We start from the raw sequence: 24,551 nt of genomic DNA on the forward strand, positions 1-24,551 counted from the left end.
TTACTGGGTCATATGGTAGTTTATTTCTAGTGTTTTGAAAAGAATCTCTATACTGTTCTCCATAGTGGCTGTGCCAGTTTACATTACCACTAACAGTACAGGAGGGCTCCCTTTCCTCCACATCCTCTGCAGCATTTATTGTTTATAGATTTTTTTTTATGATGCCCATTCTGATTGGAGTGAGATGATACATCACTGTAGTTTTGATTTGCATTTCTCTAATAATGAGCAGTGTTAAGCATTTTTCCATGTGTTTATTGGCTATCTGGGTGTCCTCTTTGGAGAAGTATGTGTTTAGGTCTTCTGCCCATTTTTTGATTGAGTTGTTTGTTTTTCTGATATTGAGCTGCATGAGCCATAATTCAAAAAGACACATGTACCCCAGTGTTCATTGCAGCACTATTTACAATTGCCAGGACATGGAATCAACCTAGATGTACACTGACAGATGAATGGATAAAGAAGTTGTGGTACATATGTACAATGGAATATTACTCAGACATAAAAAGGAGCAAGCTTGAGTCAGTTCTAGTGAGGTGGATGAACCTAGAGCCTGTTACACAGAGTGAAGTAAGTCAGAAAGAGAAAAAGAAATATCATATATTAATGCATATGTATAGAATCTAGAAAATAATACTGATTAACCTATCTGCAGGGCAGGAATAGAGATGCAGACTTAGAGAGCATACTTGTAGACAGAGCAGGGGAAGGAGAGCGTGGAATGCACTGATAAAATACTGTTGAAATATATACATTACCATATATAAATAAGCCAGCTAGGTGGAAGTTGCTGTATAACATGGGGAGCTCAACCCAGTACTCTGTGATGACTTAGAGGGGTGGGAGGGAGGCTCAAGAGGAGGGGACGTATGTATATTTATGGCTGATTCACACTGGTGAATGGCAGAAATCAACACAGCATTGTAAAGCAATTATCCTCCTATTAAAATTTTTTTAAATGAAGCACTGATTCATCATGGATTCTCTAAAGTGCACCTGTAGTGGAGATTTAGCCTATGTTGTCTGAAGTGAAAACTGGATAAGTTAGATATCAGTTGTGGGGCACACAAAGTTGATTCTGTTGTGAAAAGTTCAAGAGCACAACTTAAATTCTTGACCAAATAGTAAGTAAACCTCCTTTAGCAGAGATTTGTACAGCTGAGGTGCTGATAGAAAGAATAATTTGTTTTTTTCAGACAAGAGATTTACTTTTTTGCCCAAAGTCCTATGCCAGATGACAAGAGATTATTTTAGCCAGAAAAATTATTCAGATCAGGTTTCACCAGTTGAGCAGCCTTTCTGTAAAAGTATCTCCCATGGCCTTGAGAATAACATCAAGTCTCAGTTATCCATGTTAATGGGAGATAGAAGGGCACAATGAAGTGAAATTTCATGGAAAATCTTCATTTCTCAACGTAGCCAATGATGTTGCCTTGCTCAACTCTCAAACCTCTTCGAAATATGGACCTTTTCTTCTCATTGAGTTTGCCCACCTGCTAGTAGAAAAGCTAGTAGCAAAGGCAGGTAGTGGGAAGCCCAGGCTGTGCATAGGTCACTCAATATATATTAAGTTGAATTAATTTTGGACAAATGATCCAACAAGTAGGAATAAGATAATTAACTACCAGATAAAGAGAAATAAGCTGTATACTCAAAAGTGAAGGACTTGGGTTTTTCTTGACTTTCTGCTTTCACTGGCTTCGGTAGCCTGAAAATGACATCTTAAAGCCCTGAGGAATTCTGACTGAGACTTCAGTTCTAGAAACCCAATTTCCAGAGAAATAGGACATTTTTTTTCTGTAATGACTGCTACATCATGCCCTTTGTCCTGCTTCAAGTTAGATAAATGTCAGAAGAGAAGTACTTATGCTTTTAATTTTTTCTTCACTATTATAGTAGCCTTTAAAAAAATACTCCAAAAGGAATTTGTTTACTTGATTTGTCCTCTTATATAATGAACAGCAAAGATTCATCTCTCCCTGTCCACTGACTGTATGTGTTATAATAAAATAAATATTATTGTAGTACTTAACATGATGATGTGTCTACAGTAATAGCTCTTATCGAAAACTGTTCATGGGAATGTTTCTTGCCTTTAGACTGGTGATGAAGTTATTGAACTTTTGACCTGGTGCTCGGTGCTAGACAGTAATGGTTGGGGAAAACATTGATGGCATAGAAGCACATCTTTGTTGTTTACTTTTTGTCATCATTTCTGTTAACAGGGGCCCTTAATGTATCAGGGATTATCACTTTCAATTAGGGCCACATGAACCCATTTGAAAAATAGCTGTGATGCTACAGGTTGAAGGTCCATCTCAAATGTTCATTGAAATTCCCTTGGGACCAAGTTCTACTCTACAGATACCATAAGTCAGTGGTAAGTCATGAAGTCTCTGGACTTCGCAGGTGGCTCAGTGGTAAAGAATCTGCCAGTGCAGGAGCCACAGGAGACAAGGGTTCAATGCCTGGGTTGGGAAAATCCCTTGGAGATGGAATATGGCAACCCACTCCAGTATTCTTGCCTGGGAAATCCCATGGACAAAGGAACTCAGCAGGCTACAGTCCATGGAGTCACAAAGAGTTGGACATGACTGAGAGACTGAGCACTTGAAGTCTCCAGATGGTATCGCTCAGGTACTGGCAAGTGATAAGTTTACTTTGCTTACTTGCATCTCCTTCAAGTTGGTGAGGTATCACTGTTTCAATAAAATCAACTCACTTGTGCTTCTTGTCCAAGATAATATACTGGAACTTGAGGTGTGGTCAATGTTGCTGTGTAACTCATGAAAGTTTTTTAAAGTTCAGACTTACAAGAATGTGCTGAAATGGACTTTATCATAGTTTCTGAAAATTGAGCATTGTTCCATGTACTCATGGAAAAATCAGCTGTAATTCAGCTAAGCACCCAATCTTGGACAACCATGGTAAAACATGTCTTAAAGACTATAGTTTAAAAAAAAAAATTGTAGTGTTTACTTTTGCTATGTAGTTGAAATCAGTGTCAGTAATTGCAGAAGTGTTGTTTTATAGCACCAGTGATATTACTGTTTAGCTCCTTGTCTCTGCCTTCAGTTCCTGAATTTGCTCCTTCCAGGAATTTGTGGATTTCTCTTTGGAGCATAATTAGCCAAATCCCATGTTGCTGAGGTAATGGGACCAGAGTACTTGATGCAAACCACTATGTTTGCATTTATGGTCAGGTTTTGATGCATAGTTAGTTTTTGAGTAAGATGTTTTCATCCTCAAGATGCATAGTTGGGAAGACACTAGTATGGCGCTAGAGGTAAAGAACCCGCCTGCCAATGCAGGAGACGTAAGAGATGTAGGTTCAATCCCTGGGTCAGGAAGATCCCCTGGAGGAGAGCATGGCAACCCACTCCAGTATTCTTGCCTGGAGAATCCCATGGACAGTGGAACCTGGCAGGATATAGTCCACTGGGTCGCACAGAGTCGGACACGACTGAAGCAACTTAGACCTTGACCTAGTATTGTAATGTGAGATAAATGCCATGTATTGTGAGAAAAATGCTGACGGGTATAAAGAGAATGAAAAAGAACTTTTAGCTGAGTTACTCTTCTCTTCCCATCTCTATTTCATAGCTCTTGGAAGCGTAGGCACTATTTCATACTTTATAGTCTATCCTTGAGATAAATACCAAAAAATGCAAAATGAAGTCTTCCAGTTGTATCGTTTCCTATAGTCATTTGAGTATGACTTGGCTTCACTACAGACAACACCTGATTCTTTAAAAGGTGAGCAAAGCTGTGTTTTCAGGTAGGGTGGGAAGGGTGGTTTGAGAAAAAGTTAGGCAAGAATGTGTGGAAGCCCTTTATTTTTTAAGTTCTAAAAGTGGGTGACATGCACTTTACACTCATGTAGCAGGACAGGCAAAATGCTACTGTGGTTTCAGTCCTTGGTTCTGAGGCCAGCCTTCTTAGATTTGAATCCCACCTCCATACCTTGACTACTCATGTCAACTTAGGCAAGTTACCAAACCTCCCTGTGCCTCATGTCTAAAAGGGGGCTAATAATGGGATCTAGCTTGTAGGGTTGTGGTAAGAATTTTTGAATTCATGGATGTAAAACCCTTAGCTTATAAGACATGTTCAACAAATTTTGTTGTTATTTTTCTTATTACTGTTATCATCATGCTCAAATGGCTCAGTGTTCTTCAGGACCTGGTTTCTTGGCCTCTTTTTACCTTTATCTTCTACCTCCTTATCCTTGAGCCAAATTTGGAGCAGGCAAATTCAGATCAGTTTCACACATTGTCTAACAGTACCCTGTCTAGAGGCTGAATTTGGGGCAAACAGAATCTGTTGGCTGAAACAAGTTATTTGGATCATCTGTGGTTGTCATGAATAGTGGTGAGCTCAGATATATTTAAAGGATCCATTTAAGAGTTTCTGTAAAGAAATCTATCTTAAAGATATTTTAGAGAGGTGACGGCAACTTGTTTAACAGCTGTAGATAAAGAATACCCTCCTTGTGGCATTGGTGTATACCGTTCCTTTGGAAATTGACTTGCCTGTAAGTTAGAATCTTAGCAATTTGGAAATGAGTTTTAAAATATGTAAATGCACATGAAACCCACATTTTGATAGCTTGCTTTATTTTGGTGCTTGCTTAGTCTTTCAGGGGTGGGTCCTTATCTTTTATTATCCCATCTCTTTATCATCCAGAAAGGAATAAATCACCCAACCATGGAGATCACATTGCTAATAATGAAAGCTCATCCAATTTCATATTTGAAGTAGGTAGTTCTCATGTCAGCCTCTGAGGGAGCTGATTATTTCTGGCAAAATAATCCAGAATCAAATATGGAATACACAGGTTCCATCTTACTTTGCAATGTGAATTTAAATCAACAAAGTAATTTCCAGCTTACCTCCATCCAAGTATTAGCAATTGAAGAACCATACAAGGCAATTTATGCCAGCCTAATAATACCACCTAAATAGCCTCCTTCATGGATTTCCTTCTAAGTGTATACTCAGATTTTTCTGAAATGTCTAGGTAAGTTGTTGATATGAAAGGCAAATAACTTAGGTGTTTTAAAGATTATGAATTTATCAAATTTATTTTAGAGAAACGGTCATTCTCTTCTCACCAGTATGTGGAAGTTTGCAAAAGGTGCCTAATTTATGTTTATTTTGGGAAATTCATGATTTGTCTGTCTTCAGTTAAACATGCAGGGATTGTTGAAAATATTTCCTACTTCATTCTATAATACTGTGGAGCAGAGGTCTAATTTGTGTATTTACCAAAAAAAATTGTATTCCTGAGACTTGGGTGAAAAATATATAACTTTTGCCTACAAAGTAATTTTGATTTTTCTGAGTTCTTTTAATCAATAAATGGTCTTGAGCACTTACATTTAGTCCAGAATGTAGCTTAGGATAATAATATTAACAATAATAATGGTAATATCATAAAAAAAGAAATTAAAAGTTACTGATAAAAAAAAATATATATTGTTTCCATTTTCCCTCACCAAATTTGCGAAGTTTTAAGCAATTAAAATATCCAGTGTTGGACATTTTCACACACTGCAATTGGGAAGTAAATTAGTGCAGCTTTTCTGGAAGGCAGCTTGACAGTATAGATTGGGAATTTAAAAGCGTTCATTACATTTGACTCAATAAATCTACCTCTAAGAATTTATATTTAGAAAATAACCAGTATTATATACATTAGTGTATATGCAAGGATATTTATTTTTTGTTTATTTTTTGGCCACACCTAGAGGCATATGGCGGAGAAGGCAATGGCAACCCACTCCAGTACTCTTGCCTGGAAAATCCCATGGATGGAGGAGCCTGATAGGCTGCAGTCCATGGGGTCGCTAAGAGTCAGACACGACTGAGCGAATTCACTTTCACTTTTCACTTTCATGCATTGGAGAAGGAAATGGCAATCCACTCCAGTGTTCTTGCCTGGAGAATCCCAGGGACAGGGGAGCCTGGTGGGCTGCCGTCTATGGGGTCGCACAGAGTCGGACACGACTAAAGTGACTTAGCAGCAGCAGCAGCAGCAGAGGCATATGGGATCTTAGTTCCTCGACCATGGATCTTCTACTGTCTCCTGCAGTAGAAGCACAGTCTTAACTACTGGACAGCCAGGGAAGCCCCTATATACAGGGATATTTATCATGGAATTTTTTTAAAACAAAGAAAAGGATACAATTTGAACCCTCAAATAGGGGATTGGTTAAGAAATTATGTTTCAACTGTGTTAATGAAAAATCATGTCACTAGGCATGTAGTATAGGGGGAATATTTAATGGCACAAAAATGTACACAATGTGTTAACTTTAGAAGTAGTTTATAAAATGTATATTGTTATATGTTGTTAATTATATAAATAGAAAACTTTATATACCTTTATGCACAGAAGAGAGACTAGAAAGAGCTTCTAGTTTCTTGACATGTAAAAAGCTTAGAAGTTGTCACTCCTATTGTCACAAGAACAAAGGCTTAAGGAAATGAAAATCAGCAAGTCCTCTTAAAATCACAGAAAATTGAGGTCACAGGGCAAACTGCCTTGTGGTTTTTATCTTGGAAACTGGAAAGACAGGTGAATACAATCACCACTGCTGGATCCTGGTTGGAGCACTTAACGGGTAATCAGGTAATCGACTAATTGCTGGAGAAGGAGCATGTTCTAGCTTCAGAGAGAAAAACTCTTTTTTGTGAGTTTTTACCTCCAGGATCCCCACCAGGTTCTCAGGTTTGGTGAAAAATTTATAAGTGTTATAGGTAGAGGAGGGGGAAATGTAACCATTTAAAATAAGCCTAGAGTTCTTTATTCTCATTAACTAAGGCCTGGCCTCAGTTCAGTTCAGTTCAGCCGCTCAGTCGTGTCCGACTCTTTGCGACCCCGTGAACTGCACCACGCCAGGCCTCCCTGTCCATCACCAACTCCCAGAGTTTACTCAAGCTCATATCCATTGAGTCGGTGATGCCATCCAACCATCTCATCCTCTCTGGTCCCCTTCTCCTCCTGCCCTCAATCTTTCCCAGCATCAGGGGCTTTTCAAATGAGTCAGCTTTTCGCATCAGGTGGCCAAAGGATTGCAGTTTCAGCTTCAACATCAGTCCTTCCAATGAACACCCAGGACTGATCTCCTTTAGGATGGACTGTTTGGATCTCCTTGCAGTCCAAAGGACTCTCAAGAGTCTTCTCCAACACCACAGTTCAAAAGCATCAATTCTTCAGTGCTCAGCTTTCTTTATAGTCCAACTCTCACATCCATACATGACTACTGGAAAAACCAAGGGAAATGATTTTATCTTAGACTAACTAATTTGGGTTTTATCAGAGTCTAACTACCCTGGAACGTCTTCACTGGTGGCTCAGTCAGTATAGAGTCTGCCTGCAATTCCAGACACATGGGTTCAATCCATGGGTCAGGAAGATCCCCTGGAGAAGGAAATGGGAACCCACTCCAGTATTCTTTCCTGGAGAATTCCATGGGCAAAGGAGCCTGGTGGAATGGAACCACCCTGGAAGAAGGAATATATGCCCAACTCCACTAGCTTTCCTGTCTCACCTACACTGGTGGGCAGGAGCAAAGTTAATTAGTGCTTTTGAAGGTCACAACTCAGGGACATGGATCACTAAAAGCTGAGAGCTAATTATATGATTATAGAACATTTCTCCTTCCCCTACAATTTGCTACGCATCAATTGGGATCCTGTATAATAAGAGGAGATTGAAAGACCTGCAAGCCTTAGACACTGTTTAAGAAGAAGAATCTAGGGAAACCCAATAACAATGGAGAGGATAAACAAAGACACTAGGCAGATTTTAGCCTCTGACCCCATGGCTACAAAAAACAGTAAAACTAGCCTAACTCCTAGAGAGCTTAACATAAGACCTCACACTAATGCTCCATTTACCTCAGTTACTTTTACTCAGTACATCATGTCTGAGTTTCAACAAAAAAGTACTGGGCATTCTAAAAGGCAAAAAAAAAAAAAAAAAATCAATCTGAAGAGACAAATCATGCATCAGAACCAGGCTCAGGTATGGCAGATATTTTGAAATTATCAGACTTGGAATTTAAAATAAATAAGATTAATGTGTTGAGAACTCTAATGAAAAAAGGAGGCAAAATGTAAGCATATATGGGCAATGTAAAGAGACTTCAGAAAGAAAAACACCAATACAGTATACTAACGCATATATATGGAATTTAGAAAGATGGTAACAATAACCCTGTGTACGAGACAGCAAAAGAGACACTGATGTATAGATCAGTCTTATGGACTCTGTGGAAGAGGGAGAGAGTGGGGAGATTTGGGAGAATGGCATTGAAACATGTATAATATCATGTATGAAACGAGTCGCCAGTCCAGGTTCGATGCACGATACTGGATGCTTGGGGCTGGTGCACTGGGACGACCCAGAGGGAGGATATGGGGAGGGAGGAGGGAGGAGGGTTCAGGATGGGGAACACAGGTATACCTGTGGCAGATTCATTTCGATATTTGGCAAAACTAATACAATATTGTAAAGTTTAAAAATAAAATAAAATTAAAAAAATAAAATAAGAATCAAAAGGAAATGTGAGAAATCAAAAACACTGTAACAAAAATGAAGAATGCTTTTGATGAACTCATCAGCACACTGGACGTGATTGAAGAAAGAGTAAGTCATCTAAAGATATGGCAAGGGGCTTCCCTCGTGGCTCAGTGGCAAAGAATCTGCCTGCCGATCCAGAAGATACAGGTTTAATCCATGATCTGGGAAAATCCCACAGATTTTTTTTCCAGAATCTGGGAAAATGCTGCAGAGCAAGCAACTAAGCCCATGTGTCACAACTATTGAGCCTCTGTTCTAGAGCCTGGAAACTGCAGCTACTGAGCCCATATGCCACAGCTATTGAAGCCCACATGCCCTAGGGCCCATGCTCTGCAGCGAGAGAAGCCACAGCAATGAGAAGCCCGCGTATTGCAACAAAGAATAGCTCCCTGCTTGTCACAATTAGAAAAAAGCGCATGCAGCAATGAAGACCTAGCAAGGCCATAGATAAATAAATAAATAAAGCATGCCAAGAGAAATGTCCCAAACTGAAAATGTGATCAAATTCAATAGAATATTCAAGAACTGTGGGAAAATTACAAAAAGTGTAACACGTATGTAATAGGAATGACAGAAGGAGATGAAAGAAAGGAAAAAGAATTAATGAATGAAGTAATAATGGCTGAGAATTTTCCAAAAGCAATGACAAACACCAAAGCACAAATCCAAGAAGCCCAGAGAACACAAAGCAGGTACATGTGAGAAAACTTACACCTAGGCATATCATATTTAAACTACATAAAATCAAAGACAAAGAGAACATCTTGAAAGAGGAAACACACTACATATAGAGGAACAAGGATAAGAATTGCATATGATTTCTCTTCAGAAACCATGCAAGCAGTAAGAGTGGAATGAAGCACTTAAATTCTTGAAAGAAAAAATCCATCAACCTACAATTCTGTATCCAGCAAAACTATGCTTCAAAAGTGAATGAGAAATATTTTCTCAGACAAACAAAAATTGAAGAAATTTTTCACCAATTGACCTTCCTCACAAAAAAATGTTAAATTATTTAAGAAAAATGAAAATAATGTCAGAAACTCAGATCTACATAAAGAAGGGAAAAGTGTTAAAGAAAGAATAAAGGAAGGTAAAGTGAAATCTTTTATTTTTCTTATTCTTAACCTAACAGAATAAAGTTTGTTCAAAATAATAATAGCAACAGTGTACTGAATAATTACATGATCTGCTGGATCATGGAAAAAGCAAGAGAGTTCCAGAAAAACATCTATTTCTGCTTTATTGACTATGCCAAAGCCTTTGACTGTGTGGATCACAATAAACTGTGGAAAATTCTGAAAGAGATGGGAATACCAGACCACCTGACCTGCCTCTTGAGAAACCTGTATGCCAGTCAGGAAGCAACAGTTAGAACTGGACATGGAACAACAGACTGGTTCCAAATAGGAAAAGGAGTACGTCAAGGCTGTATATTGTCACCCTGCTTATTTAACTTCTATGCAGAGTACATCATGAGAAATGCTGGACTGGAAGAAACCCAAGCTGGAATCAAGATTGCCAGGAGAAATATCAATAACCTCAGATATGCAGATGACACCACCCTTATGGCAGAAAGTGAAGAGGAACTAAAAAGCCTCTTGATGAAAGTGAAAGTGGAGAGTGAAGAAGTTGGCTTAAAGCTCAACATTCAGGAAACGAAGATCATGGCATCTGGTCCCATCACTGCATGAGAAATAGATGGGGAAACAGTGGAAACAGTGTCAGACTTTATTTCTTGGGGCTCCAAAATCACTGCAGGTGGTGACTGCAGCCATGAAATTAAAAGACGCTTACTCCTTGGAAGGAAAAGTATGACCAACCTAGATAGCATATTCAAAAGCAGAGACATTACTTTGCCAACAAAGGTCCGTCTAGCCAAGGTTATGGTTTTTCCTGTGGTCATGTATGGATGTGAGAGTTGGACTGTGATGAAGGCTGAGCGCCAAAGAATTGATGCTTTTGAACTGTGGTGTTGGAGAAGACTCTTGAGAGTCCCTTGGACTGCAAGGAGATCCAACCAGTCCATTCTGAAGGAGATCAGCCCTGGGATTTCTTTGGAAGGAATGATGCTAAAGCTGAAACTCCAGTACTTTGGCCACCTCATGCGAAGAGTTGGCTCATTGGAAACGACTCTAATGTTGGGAGGGATTGGGGGCAGGAGGAGAAGGGGACGACAGAGGATGAGATGGCTGGATGGCATCACTGACTCGATGGACTTGAGTCTGGGTGAACTCCAGGAGTTGGTGATGGACAGGGAGGCCTGGCATGCTGGGATTCATGGGGTCGCAAAAAGTCAGACACGACTGAGAGACTGAACTGACTGAACTCAACTAACTGAATAATTATAGTTTATGGAAAAGTGAAATGAATGACAGTGATTTTATAAAGGATGTATTCTACTACAAAGTACCTGCAGTGCCTGTGAAGCAGTATAGTGTTATTTGAAAGTGGATTTAGATTTGTGTAAATATGTATTGTAAGGTCTATGACTACTACTAATTAAAAAGATGAGTATAATTAATATACTAAGAAAGAGAAAATAGAATAATAGCAAATGCTCAAATAAAACTATAGAAAGCAGTGGAAGAGTGGAATACACACACATAAGTAAAAAAATCAAGGAAAATGAATAGAAAATAATTACAGATATTGTCAGTATTAACCCAGCTGTACCAATAATCATTTTAAATGTGAATGGTCTATATACACCAATTAAAACACAGACTATCCAAGTGGATTATTAAAAAAAAAAAAACAAGACCCAACTATATGTTATCTACACACTTTAAATGTAAAGATACATATAGATTAAAAGTAAAAGGATGCTAAAAGATATCCTCCAATTAAAAATAAATTTTAAATAGTAAAGGGATGGAGAAAGATATACCATGCTAACACACTAATCAGATGAAAGTGGAAGTAACTATATTAGTTTTAGACAAAGCAGGTTTTAGAGGAAGGAAAATTATGTGTATATTTAACAGAGCATCAAAATACATGATGCAAAAATGGATAGTACCTGAAGAAGATACAGACAAGTCCACTATTTCAATTAGAGAGTTTAAAACCCCTCTATTAGTAATCAACAGATCCAGCAGGCAGAAAGTTAATAATGATATAGTTGAACTGAACCGCACCATCAGTCAACGGGATCTTATTGTCATCTGCAGAGTATTTCATCCAACGACAGCAGAATACACATTCTTCTCCAGGTCAATAGAACATTCACCAAGATGGACCACATTCATGGGTCATAAAACAGATCTTAACAAAACTTATAAGAATATAAATTATATCAGTATGCTCTCAGAACATAGTAGAATTAGACTAAAAAACCAATAGCCTATTATACAGAGTGAAGTAAGCCAGAAGGAAAAACATAAATACAGTATACTAACGCATATATATGGAATTTAGAAAGATGGTAACAATAACCTGGTGTACGAGACAGCAAAAGAGACACTGATGTATAGAACAGTCTTATGGACTCGGTGGGAGAGGGAGAGGGTGGGAAGATTTGGGAGAATGACATTGAAACATGTAAAATATCATGTAAGAAACGAGTTGCCAGTCCAGGTTCAATGCACGATACTGGATGCTTGGGGCTAGTGCACTGGGACGACCCAGAGGGATGGTATGGGGAGGGAGGAGGGAGGAGGGTTCAGGATGGGGAACACATGTATACCTGTGGTGGATTCATTTTGATATTTGGCAAAACTAATACAATTATGTAAAGTTTAAAAATAAAATAAAATTAAAAAAATAAAAAGAAAAAAAAATCAATAGCAGAAATATACCTGTAAAAATATCAAAATATTTAGCGATTAAACAATATACTTCCAAATAGCACATAGGCCAAAGAAGTCTCAAGTGAAGTTTAAACACATTTTGGATTATATGAAAATAAAAATATAATTTATAAAAATTCTAAGCAGTGCTTAGAGGGAAATTTATAGCATAGAATTAATATATTAGAAAAAAAGACCTGATATCAATAATCTCAGCTTCCACCTTAGGAAACTAGAAAAAGAAGAGCAAATCAAACCCAAAGTAAGCAGAAGAAAAGAAATATTAAAAAATTAAAGCAGAAATCAATGAAAGTTATACCAGGAAAACAAAAGAGAAAAATCAATGAAACCGAAGTCTGGTTCTTTGAAAAGATCAATAAAATAGATAAACCTCTAGTCAGATTAACTAAAAACGAAGGCACAAATTACTGATTTCAGAAATGAAAAAAAGGCCATCACTACCACCAGAACCTGAAGATTAACAAAAATTATCTTCCACAGCTAAAGATATAAAGGAATCACAATGAGATGGGTAAGAAGAATTGGGACAGAGTATAGTCAAGACCCACATCCCTGGGTAGCTGACTCACAAACAGGAGAATAATCACAATTGCAGAGGTTCTCTCCAAGGAGTGAGGGGTCCAAGCCCCACAGTGGGCACCCCAGCCTGGGGGTTCTGCCCCAGCAGGACAAGTGCCCAGAAGTTCCAGCTTTGAAGGTCAGCAGAACTTGCATACAGGAGAGACTGAGGGCTGTAGAAAACAGAGACTCTGCTCTTTAACAGTTTGCACAATATCTCACATGTTTCAAGTCCCAGTGCAGAGGCAGTAATTTGAAAGGAACCTGGGTCAGATTCGCTTGCTGATCTCAGAGAATGACCTGGAGAGGCAGAAAGCAACTGGGACTCTCCCCAGGGACACAAATACTGATAGCAGCCACTTTTTGGAGCTTGTTTACCATAAGGACACTGGAAAGTGCCATTTTCAAGTCCTCCTTCTAGCTTATTAGTGCCAGGGTCTTATCTGCCCACCAGTGGGCTGGCATCAGTCTTAGACCACCATCCTGCCCCATAGCCAGGGATCCCAGGACCTAGCCCTGCCCAACATCAGGCTGGGACAAGACCCAGGCCCCCTGGCTCCCCAAATCAGCCAACTTGGGGCCCGGCCCCACCCACTAGTAGGTCAGCACCAGCTTCTGGATCCCCCCTGACACAACGGCCAGCCAACCCAGGACCCAACCTGCCCACCAGCCAGCTGGCACCAGCCCTGGGACATTTCGAACCATGCAACCAGTCAAGCTGTGACCCAGACCACCAGCAGGCAGCAGCCAACCAGACTGGGGGCCAATCCTACCTACAACTGTGCCCACAGTAGTCAGCTCTGCCACAAGAGAAGGGCCCATGTAGCCCACAGAGGGGACAATCCTAGAGAATATAGCTCTGGTGACCAGAGAGAAGTTTGCCGCTGGGCCCGATTGAATGTCTCCTGCATAAGCCCACTTCTCCAAGAACAGGAAGTGTAACCAACCTACCTCATCCTTAGAAATAAATACAGAAAATTAGGCAAAATAAGGAGACAGATAAATATGTTCCAAAGGCAGGAACAAGACAAAACCTCAGGAGAAGAATAAAATGAAGTGGAGCTAGGCAATCTGCCTGACAAAGACTCATGGTAATGATCATAAAAATGCTCAACAAACTCAGGAGAAGAACTGAAGAACATAGTGAAGTTTAACAGCTAGGGAATATAAAGAAGAACCAAACAGGGCCTGAAAAATACAATAACTGAAATTGAAAGTACATTGGAAGGAATCAACAGTAGACTAGATGATACAGTGGAATGAATCAGCAAACTGTAAGACAAAGTAGAGGAAATCACCCAAGTTGAACAGAAAAAAATGAATTAGGCAAATGAGGATAGTTTAAGAGCTCTCTAGAATTACATCAAGCATACCAGCATTGGCATTATAGAGGTACCCGAAGGAAAAGACAAAGGGGCAGAGAACATATGTGAAGAAATAGTGGCTGAAAACTTCCCTAACCTAGGGAAGGAAACAGATATCAAGGTATAGGAAGCACAGAGTCCCAAACAAGATGAACCCAAAGAGGTCCCCACCTAGACCCAGTGTAATTAAATTGGCAAAAATGAATGATAAGGAGAGTCTTAAAAGCGACAAGAAAAAAGCAAGTGCAAGGGAATTCCCATAAGGAATTCAGCTGACTTTTAAGGAAAATTTTGCAGGCCACAAAGAGTGGCATGATATATTCCAAGTAATGAAAGGAAAAATACCTAAACCCAAGAATGCTCTACATGGCAAGGCTATCATTCAGATCTGTGAAAGAAAGTCGTGTCCGATTCTTTGAGACCCCATGGACTGTAGCCTGCCAGGCTTCTCTGTCCATGGGATTTCTCAGGCAAGAATACTGGAGAGGACTGCTATTTCCTTCTCCAGGGGATCTTCCTGATCCAGGGATACATGGGTCTCCCACATTGCAGACAGGCTCTTTACGGTCTGAGCCACCAGGGAATCCATTCAGATCTGAAGGAGAGATAAAAAGTTTTACAGAAAAACAAAAGATTAAAGAGTTCAGTACCACTAAACCAGCTTTACAAGAAATGTTAAAGGGACTTCGCTAAGCAGAAAAGACCACAACTATAAATATATAAATTATAAAAGGAAAAATTTAATTGGTAAAGGCACATGTACGGTAAAGATAGTGGACTAACCATTTATAAAGCTAGTAGAAAGGCTGAAAAAGAAAAGTAGTAAAATCACCTATATCCACAACAGTTAAAGGGACACACAAAACAATTATATGTAAAATGTGATGTCACAAACATTAAAGATGGGAGGGAGTGAAAATGCAGGGTTGTTAGAATTCATCCAAACTTAAGAGATCATCAACTTAAAACAATAATACATATATACATATATATATATATATATATATGAAACTACAAACCAAAAATCTGTAGTAGCTACACACACAAAAAGAGAAAAACATCCAAGCATAACACTAAAGATAGTCATCAAAGCGCAACTTAAGAGATCAAAGGAAGAAAACAATGAACAAAATGGCAATAAGTACATACCTATCAACAATTACTTTAAATGTAAGTGGACTATATGCTCTAATCAAAAGACACAGAGTGGCTGAGTGGATATAAAACACAAGACCCATATGTATGCTGTATATATGAATATATGGCACTTAATGCAGATCTAAAGATGCACACGGATCTGAATAAACATTTTTCCAAAGAAGACACACAGAAAGCCAGCAGGCACATGAAGAAAAGATCAATATCGCTAATTATTATGAAGATGAAAATGAAAACCACAATGGGCTATCATCTCACATCTGTCACATGGCTATTAGCACAAAGACAACAAATAATAAAAGTTAGAGAGAACGTGGAGTAAAAGGAATCCTTGTGTGCTGTTGGTGGGAATATAAACTGGTGTGGCCACTATGGAAAACACTGTGGAGATTCCTCAAATAATTAAAACTAGAACTAACATACAATCTGGCAATTCCACCTCTGGGTGTTTTTCCAAAGAAAACAAAAACACTAATTTGAAAAGATAAATGCACCCTTATGTTCATTGCATCATCACTCACAACAGCCAAGATATGGCAGAAATTTGTGGCCAATGATAAATAAATGGATAAATATGTACACATATACAATGGAATTTTACTCAGCCATAAAAAGAATGAAATCTTGCCATTTGCAACAATATAGATGGACCTATAGGGTATTATGCTAAGTGAAATAAGTCAGACAGAGAACGAAAAATACTGTTTGGTTTCAGTTACCTGTGGGATCTAATAAAACAAATGAATGAAAATAACAAAAACAGAAAATCCCCTGGTGGGCCACTGGTTAGGACTCTGCACTTTCACTGCCGAGGGCTGGGGTTCAGTCCCTGGTTGGGAAACTAAGATCCCACAAGCTGAGAGGCGTGGCCAAAATAAATAAATAAGCAAATTAAAACAACTTGTTTTTTAAAAATTTAAAAAATAATGGAAACAGAAATGGTGTCAGAGATACAAAGAACACAGTGGTGGTTGCCAGAGGAGAAGGGATTGGGGGTGGGGAGTGGGATGAGTCAAATTGGTGAGCATGATTAAGAGGCACAGATTTCCACTTCTAAAATAAGTCATAGGGATGTACAGCATAAGGAATATAGTCAATAATGCTGTAATAACTTTGTAGGGTGACAGATGGTAACTAGACTTACTGTGGTGATCATTTTGCAATGTATGAAAGTATCCAATCACTATGATGTACACTTGAAACTAACATAATATTGTTAACCCAATTATACTTGAACAAAACAATTTGGACCTTGTGATCTCTCCATGTACACTCTAGGACACATGCATGTTTTGAAGTAGCTAAGTCACTTCAGTCGTGTCGGACTCTGTGTGACCCCATAGACAGCAGCCCACTAGGCTCCTCTGTCCCTGGGATTCTCCAGGCAAGAATACTGGAGTGGGTTGCCATTTCCTTCTCCATTTGAAGTAGGCAAGCTATCAAAATTTCTCTTTGGGATTTTCCATGTCTCCATTCAGTTATTCTGGGACTGTCTCTTCCTGCCCCAGGCAGCTAGTGCACTTTTAATCCTACCAGCTAACATTTTAGAGAGTTTATGCTATCTGGCACAATGCTCCCACCTGCTCCCATGTAGCCGCCTCTTCCTGACAGTGCCCTGTGCTCTCTTTTCACCTCTCCCAACACCTTCTGTCTTAGGGCCCAATTCCAAATGGCTATACTCTTAGCTTCCAGTTAACTGAAAAATAGAATTTTGCTAAGGTACTTACGGTTGATCAATTTCATTATTTTTTAATTGAAGAATAATTGCTTTACAGAATTTTGTTGTTTTCTGTCAAACCTCAACATGAATCAGCCATAGGTATACATATATCCCCTCCCTTTTGAACCTCCCTGCCAACTCTCTCCCCATCCCACCCCTCTAGGTCGATCCAGAGCCCCTGTTTGAGTTTCCTGAGTCATACAGCAAATTCCCATTGGCTATCTATTTTACAGATGGTAATGTAAGTTTCCATGTTACTCTTTCCATACCTCTCACCCTCTCCTCCCCTCTCCCCATGTCCATGAGTCTGTTTTCTATGTCTGTTTCTCCATTGCTGCCCTGTAAATGAATTCTTCAGTACCATTTTTCTAGATTCCATATATATGCATTGGAATATGATAGTTATCGTTCTCTTATTGAGCACATGCTCCATGAGAATACAGCCTTGCTGATAGCAGCCTGGGCAGGAACCACCTATCAGGGCACTTCCTTCCTCTGATGACAGAGCAACCTGTTTCACCCTTCATTGGTTGTGTACTAGTCTTTTTATCTTGCATGCCATGCATGAGAAGTCGCCTCAGTAGCGTCTGACTCTTAGTGACCCCGAGGACTGTGGCCTACCAGGCTCCTCTGTCCATGGAATTGTTCAGGCCAGAATACTGGAATGGGTTGCCGTACCTTCCTCCAGGGGATCTTCCCAACCCAGGGATCAAACCTGCATCTCCTTCAACTCCTGCACTGCAGGTGAATTCTTTACCACTGAGCCACTGGGGAAGCCCTCTCTTTATCTTACTCTCTCCACAATTCCCTACCTTCAGATCTCCCAACAATTCTGCCCTTGATAGACACCCCACGGCCTCTGCCTTAGCTCAGACTTTCATGACCTCATGTCTGAGCTATCCTAATAATAGTTAACTTTTATCAACTGCATGTGGTGGTGGTTTAGTGGCTAAGCTGTATCCGACTCTGCGACCCCATGGACTGTAGCCCACCAGGCTCCTCTGTCCATGGGATTTCCCAAGCAAGAACATTGGAGTGGGTTCCATTTCCTTCTCCAATCAGCTGCTTACTAAGTGCCAAACAGTGTTCTAAGAGCTTGACACAATTTAATCTTCACATAAATCTTTGAAATGAGTACTATTATTGTCCTCATTTTACAGATAAGAGACCTGAAGCACAGTAATTAGAGTCACATGGCTAACAAGTAGCAGGGCTGGGACACAAACTCATGGAACCTTGGCCTCACAGTTCACACCATGAGACTTCTTTAGCTAGAAGGAGAACATAAAAACAGTCTCTGTGGCAATCTCTTCGCTGAACAGCTTCTGTCTCCATTTTTTTTTGTTGTTATTTGGAAGATAAAGTCATCATAGCCCTGAGAATCGAGTAGTCTGTGAAGCAAGGTAGTCAGAGAAGCTTTCTTGAAGTAGCTTGTCCTTGAAGGGTGAGTGCAATGAAGGAAAAGAGAACAGCAATGCATATGTCAGGAAAAGGTAAAAAGTGGGGAATGCTGGGCTTCCCTGGTGGTCTAGTAGTAAAGAATCCACTTTTCAATGCAAGGGACACCAGTTTGATCCCTGGTCTGGAGAGATTCTACATGCCTCCTGGCAACTAAGCCCACAAGCTGCAACTCCTGAGCCCATGGGCCACAACTACTGAAGCCTGGGTGCCCAGAGTCCCTGTTCTGCAACACAAGAAGCTACCACAATGCGAAGTCCGAGCATCGCCACTGGAGAGTCGCCCCTACTCACTGCAACTAGAGAAAGCCCACACACAGCAACGAAGATCCAGCACAGCCAAAACTAAATAAATATTTTTTAAAGGGTGGCTTTAAAAAAAAGAGAAAGTTTTGTTTAAAAAAAAAAAATGTGGAGAAAGCTCCAGCTGTGTGGAGACCAAACTGCTGAAGCAAATTCCTTTGGGAGAAAGTTGGAAGCCCAACAGGAGATGCCAGGGTAGTGCATTCTTGAATACCAAGTTAAGCCCTTTGAATCTCAGGAGTAAGTCAGTGGTCTCCACACTGTGTTCCCTGAGGCCAAGGGAAAAAAGGAGGCTCTGTGTCCTCCCTCCTCGCTTCAACTAAAGCACAGCTCCTTTTTTTGGAGCATGTCACTTTTTTTTATCTGCTTTTCACTTGGAGGTTTCAGATACCTAGTATTTTGCATGAAAAAAGCATCCCCTGGTAACTGGAAACCAAAGAATGAACGAATGAACAAATAGACTTTGAAAACTACAACTCCAGGCAATGGAAAGCCAGCTACGGTTTTTGACCAAGGGTATGACATAACCAGAATGGTGTTTTAGAAATAGAATCCTGCTGGTAGAATGCAGGGTGAACCACAGGATATCGATAATAAGTAGAGGGACCTGTTGGGACCTTGTGGTAACTGTTGAAGTTGATCAGGCCAGGGGCAGTGGGAATGATTAGAAAAGGGATAGATGTCCACAACATTGCAAAAGATATTCACAGAGCATGGTTAATATAGTATGCTAACTAACAGGATGTGAGAGTCAGAAAGGAGGGGGAGGAGTAGTGTTAGTCATTCAGTCGTGTCCCACTCTTTGTGACCCCATGGGCTGTAGCCCACCAGGCTCCTCTCTCCATAGGATTTTCCAGGCAAGAATACTGGAGTGGATTGCCGTTTCCTTCTCCAGAGGGTCTTCCTGACCCAGGGATCAAACCTGGGTCTCCTGCATTGCAGGCAGATTCTTTACTGTCTGAGCTATAGGAAGTCCCTAAAGGAAAGAAATAGTATCTATGAAAGTGTAAGTCACACAGTCGTGTCCAACTCTTTGCGACCCCATGAACTATAACCTGCCTGGTTGTTCTCCCCATGGAATTCTCCAGGCAAGAATACTGGAGTGGGTTGCCATTTCCTTCTCCAGGGGATCTTCCCTACTTGGGGATCGAACCCAGGCCTCTTGCATTGCAGGCAGATTCTTTACCAACTGAGCCACGAGGGAAGCCCAGTCAGAAAGGAGTAATATCTCTAAAAGGGATATTTTCGCTGATAAAGAAAATATTTGGGATCAAAGAGACCATTCCAATGTGCTTCAGACTATAACATTTTGGGTGAGATGTACTTCTGACCCCTCAGAAGAGAAAACTAGCCTCTATTTGTTTTTCTGGAAAACAAACGGACATATTCATCTATCTTTAAGACTGAATTGGGCAAAATGAGGGTGATTTTTCAGGACTACTCAAACACCAGTTACCAGATATTCCTGTCTGACAAGAGATTCCCTTAGGAGTCCATACTGGTGAGAAACAAGCTTAGAGAGGAGACATGTTCCTATAAACCTGTACTGTCTATTCAGAGCAAGAACTATTTTAGATTGGCTTCAACAAACTGAGATTGGGAGCTATAGGGCAGCAGCCAGATCTAATTCTACAGTCTCTGGAACACCTAGTACATTACTGCTGCTCCATCAGTGTTCAGTCAGTCATGGAAAGAAGCATAGATCTGTATGCCTAGACTAAGAGAAATTGGGTTAAGCCAAATGAGACTCAAACAGAGGCCTAATGAAAAATGGAATGAAGATATCATTTTATACCCCTTTCCTACAAGTGAAATGAACACTGGATTCAGGATCCCATAGTCAAAGCTTCACACTGTTGCCAATCATGTATACGGTGTTGTTGTTTAGTCAGTAAGTTGTGTCCAGCTCTTTGGTGACCCAGTGCGCTACAATCTGCCCGGTTCCTCTCTCCATGGGATTTCCCAGGCAAGAATCCTGGAGTGGTTTGCCATTTCCTTTTCTAGGGGATCTTCCTGACCCAGGGATCGAACCTGCATCTCGTGCATCACAGGAAAATTCTTTACCACTGAGCCACCAGGGAAGCCAATTATATATGAGACTTTGGACAAATCATTTACTTCTCCAGGCCTCATTCTCTCTGTTGTCCAGTGAGAGTGATTTCTGACACACAAGGCTGCTGTAAGAGTGGAGTTTGAGTTTTAAAGTGCTTTAAAAAGCATCAAGTATATACACAGTAAAGTATTTTGATATGGATCTTATATGCTCAGATAATGGTATGTGACCAGAATTTTTGTAACTCAAACCACATATCAATATTTTAACACTTTGTTATACAAGTTTGGAAGAACTTTATAGTGGACACCCATGTCCCCGCCATGTCCTTGATTTTTAAAGGCACTGTTCAACGATAGTTTTGCAAAAGAAACCAGCTAAGCAGATTGATATTCATCATTTTCTGTAATTTGTGCTCATCTTCCTAGTGTGGCCACTCTAGCCCTTTTGCATTGTCTTGCAAAGGAATCTTTACCTGGGGGAGAAGCCAGAATGTGTTTGCTCCCAACAAAATGTAGTTTCTCTTTGCTTATCAAGGTTGTGCCTAGAATGCTCATGGCTAGAAAAGGCAGGAGAATAACTGGACTAGATCAGTGAAGGAAGGCATCAGGAAGATGTGGTCCAGTTGGATAAATTGTAATCCACCTCTTCCTGGGATCACACAGGAAAGAAGATGCTATCTTTGGATGTCCATTCCTTACAAAAGTCCTTTTCAGTTCACACCCTCTACTATGGGGCAATACATGGATTACTGAGAAGGCAAGTGAGATCCGCTTAACAGATGAACAATAAAATTTTTGATAATAAAAGGAGAGAATCAGAATTCTGTTTATGAAAACCAGCCAAGCAATCTCGCCATAGGTAAATTAAAGCCCTCTGAAACCCAGCAATCTTCTTAACCAGCCTTGGTAAATATGCTGAGATGAGTGGGGATTGTGACCTTTTTCACAGGAATGACCACAAAGTTCTAGACAACTTGAGCCCTCCTCAGTAGACAAATGGCTGAATAAATCCTAGTAGAATCATGTTATGGAGTATTATGTAGCTATTTGAAGAGATGAGCCAGATCTATGACTACTGGTATGCTGGGAGGTCTGTGATGTACTCATTTTTTTTTTTTTTTTGGTCATTGTTGTTTGTTTTTATTGGGGTCTAGTTGCTTTACAACGTTGTATTCATTTCTGCTGTACAACAAAGTGAATCAGCTATATGCATACATATATCCCCTCCCTCTTGGACCTCCCTCCAGCCCCCATCCTAATCAAAGTCATCACAGAGCACTGCGCTGAGCCCCCTGAACTATATAGGAGGTTCCCACTAGCTGCCTATTTCACAAATGGCAGTGTCTATGTGTGTGCATATGTGTCAATCCTACTCTCCCAATTTGTTCCACCCTCCCCTCCTCCCCCATGTACACACATCCATCCTCTATATCCACATCTCTCTTCCTGCCCTGCAAATAGGTTCATCTGTACCATTTCCCTGGATTCCACTAAAAACAGAACTACCATATGGCCCGGCAATCTCACTACTAGGCATATATACCCTGAGACAACCCTAATTCCAAAAGACACATACACCCCGATATTCACTGCAGCACTATTTACAATAGCCAGGACATAGAAGCAACCTAAATGTCCATCAACACAGGAATGGATAAAAACGTGGTGCAATGGAATATTACTCAACCATAAAGAGGAATGAAATTGGGTCATTTGTAGAGACATGGGTGGAACCAGAGCCCATCATACAGAGTATAAGTCAGAAAGAGAAAAATATCACATACTAACACATATATGTGATGTACTTAAGTGCATAAACCAGGCTGCAGAGCAATGTGTATCTCATGATCCCATTCTAGTACAAACACCAAAATCTCCAACCACAGGCTCTGTGCCTGCATGCCTTCGCATGTGCACAGGAAGGCAGAGGGAGGATTCAGACGCAGGCTGTTACTATTGCTTATTCTGTAGAGAGGAAAAGGAGAGGGGAGCACATTGCTTATTTTGCTTCATATGCCTGTGTATTGTTTCACTGGTTGCACTGAAGGTGTGGAACGTTTATAATTTCTGAAAACGTTGAATTCAATTCCTATTAAGAAAAAAGAAAACTTTCCATGGGTCTTAGAGGACTCCTCTCCCCTCCACTGCATCCCCGGTTTCTCTTCTCCCCTGTCTTTCATGTCTACAGTTAGGGACAAGAGAAGTTATTTCTTGCTTGGAGAGTCTTGCCTCCTTTGCTGCTGAAGCATTTGTATATCAGGAGAGGTGAAAGGTGAAGGGTGAGGGAGTGGGGAGAGCTTTAACTAGGCTTCATCCCCTTGCCAACATTCCTGGGAAACAGAAATAAGCTACATGGAAAGTCAGACACAGCCTGGTGCATAAACTGTTCCGGAGTGAATAAGAAGCAACTGTGTTTGGGGCGACTACCCTGGTACTCCAGCGGCTAAGACTCCCACACTCCCAATGCAGAGGGCCAGGGGGTCAGGGAACTAGATCCCACATGCCACGACTAAGAGTTCAAATGCTGCATCTAAAGAGCTCAAATGCCACAATGAAGATAGAAGATCCTATGTGCAGAAACTAAGACCTGAAGCACTGAAATAAACAAATTTTAAAAGGAAGCAACTGATCTAATGAGGTGGATGAAAGTGGAGCCTATCATACAGAGTGAATTAAGTTAGAAAGAAAAAGACAAATACTGTATGCTGCTGCTGCTGCTGCTAAGTCGCTTCAGTCGTGTCCGACTCTGTGTGACCCCATAGACGGCAGCCCACCAGGCTCCCCCGTCCCTGGGATTCTCCAGGCAAGAACACTGGATGGGTTGCCATTTCCTTCTCCAATGCATGAAAGTGAAAAGTGAAAGTGAAGTCGCTCAGTCGTGTCCGACTCTTAGCGACCCCATGGAGTGCAGCCCACCAGGCTCCTCTGTCCATGGGATTTTCCAGGCAAGAGTACTGGAGTGGGGTGCCATTGCCTTCTCCCAAATAGTGTATATTAACCCATATATATGGAATTTAGAAATAAGGTAACAACGATCCTACAGGCAGGACAGCAAAGGAGACACAGATGTAAAGAACAGACTTTGGGGCTATGTGGGAAAAGGCAAGGGTGGGATGATTTGAGGGTATAGCAGTGAAACATGTATATTACCACATGTAAAACAGATGACCAGTGCAAGTTTGATGCATGAAGTACGGCACTCAAAGCTGGTGCTCCAGGACAACCCACAGGGATAGGATGGGGAGGGATGTGGGAGGGGGGTTCAGGGTGGGGAGACACATGTGCACCCATGGGTGATTCATATCTATGTATGGCAAAAACCTTCACAATATTGTAAAGTAATTATCCTCCAATTACAATAAATTAATTAATTCTTTAAAAAGGAAGCAACTGAGTTTCAAAGTCACACCTTCATTTCAAGGAAAGGGGGGAATTGGCAAACCTTGTGGTCCAGGAGGCCCAACAGCCCAAACTGCCTGCCCCTGGCTGCTACCTCCCTCTTCCTTTTGCATTCTGCCTTCCCTCCAAGAAAAG

At 40.5% G+C, this 24,551-nt stretch overlaps 1 long non-coding RNA gene across 1 annotated transcript in view; it reads right to left on the reverse strand.

The window, feature by feature from the left end:
• Positions 1-24,551, reverse strand: part of LOC147340798 (uncharacterized) — a 109,030-nt gene that overhangs the window by 8,531 nt on the left and 75,948 nt on the right. The gene's annotated exons all lie outside the window — the stretch shown is intronic.

Source organism: Bos grunniens, chromosome X (assembly GCF_055505025.1).
Source record: "Bos grunniens cultivar Pamir isolate PY7600 chromosome X, Bosgru_T2T1.0, whole genome shotgun sequence".
NCBI classification, from domain to species: domain Eukaryota; kingdom Metazoa; phylum Chordata; class Mammalia; order Artiodactyla; family Bovidae; genus Bos; species Bos grunniens.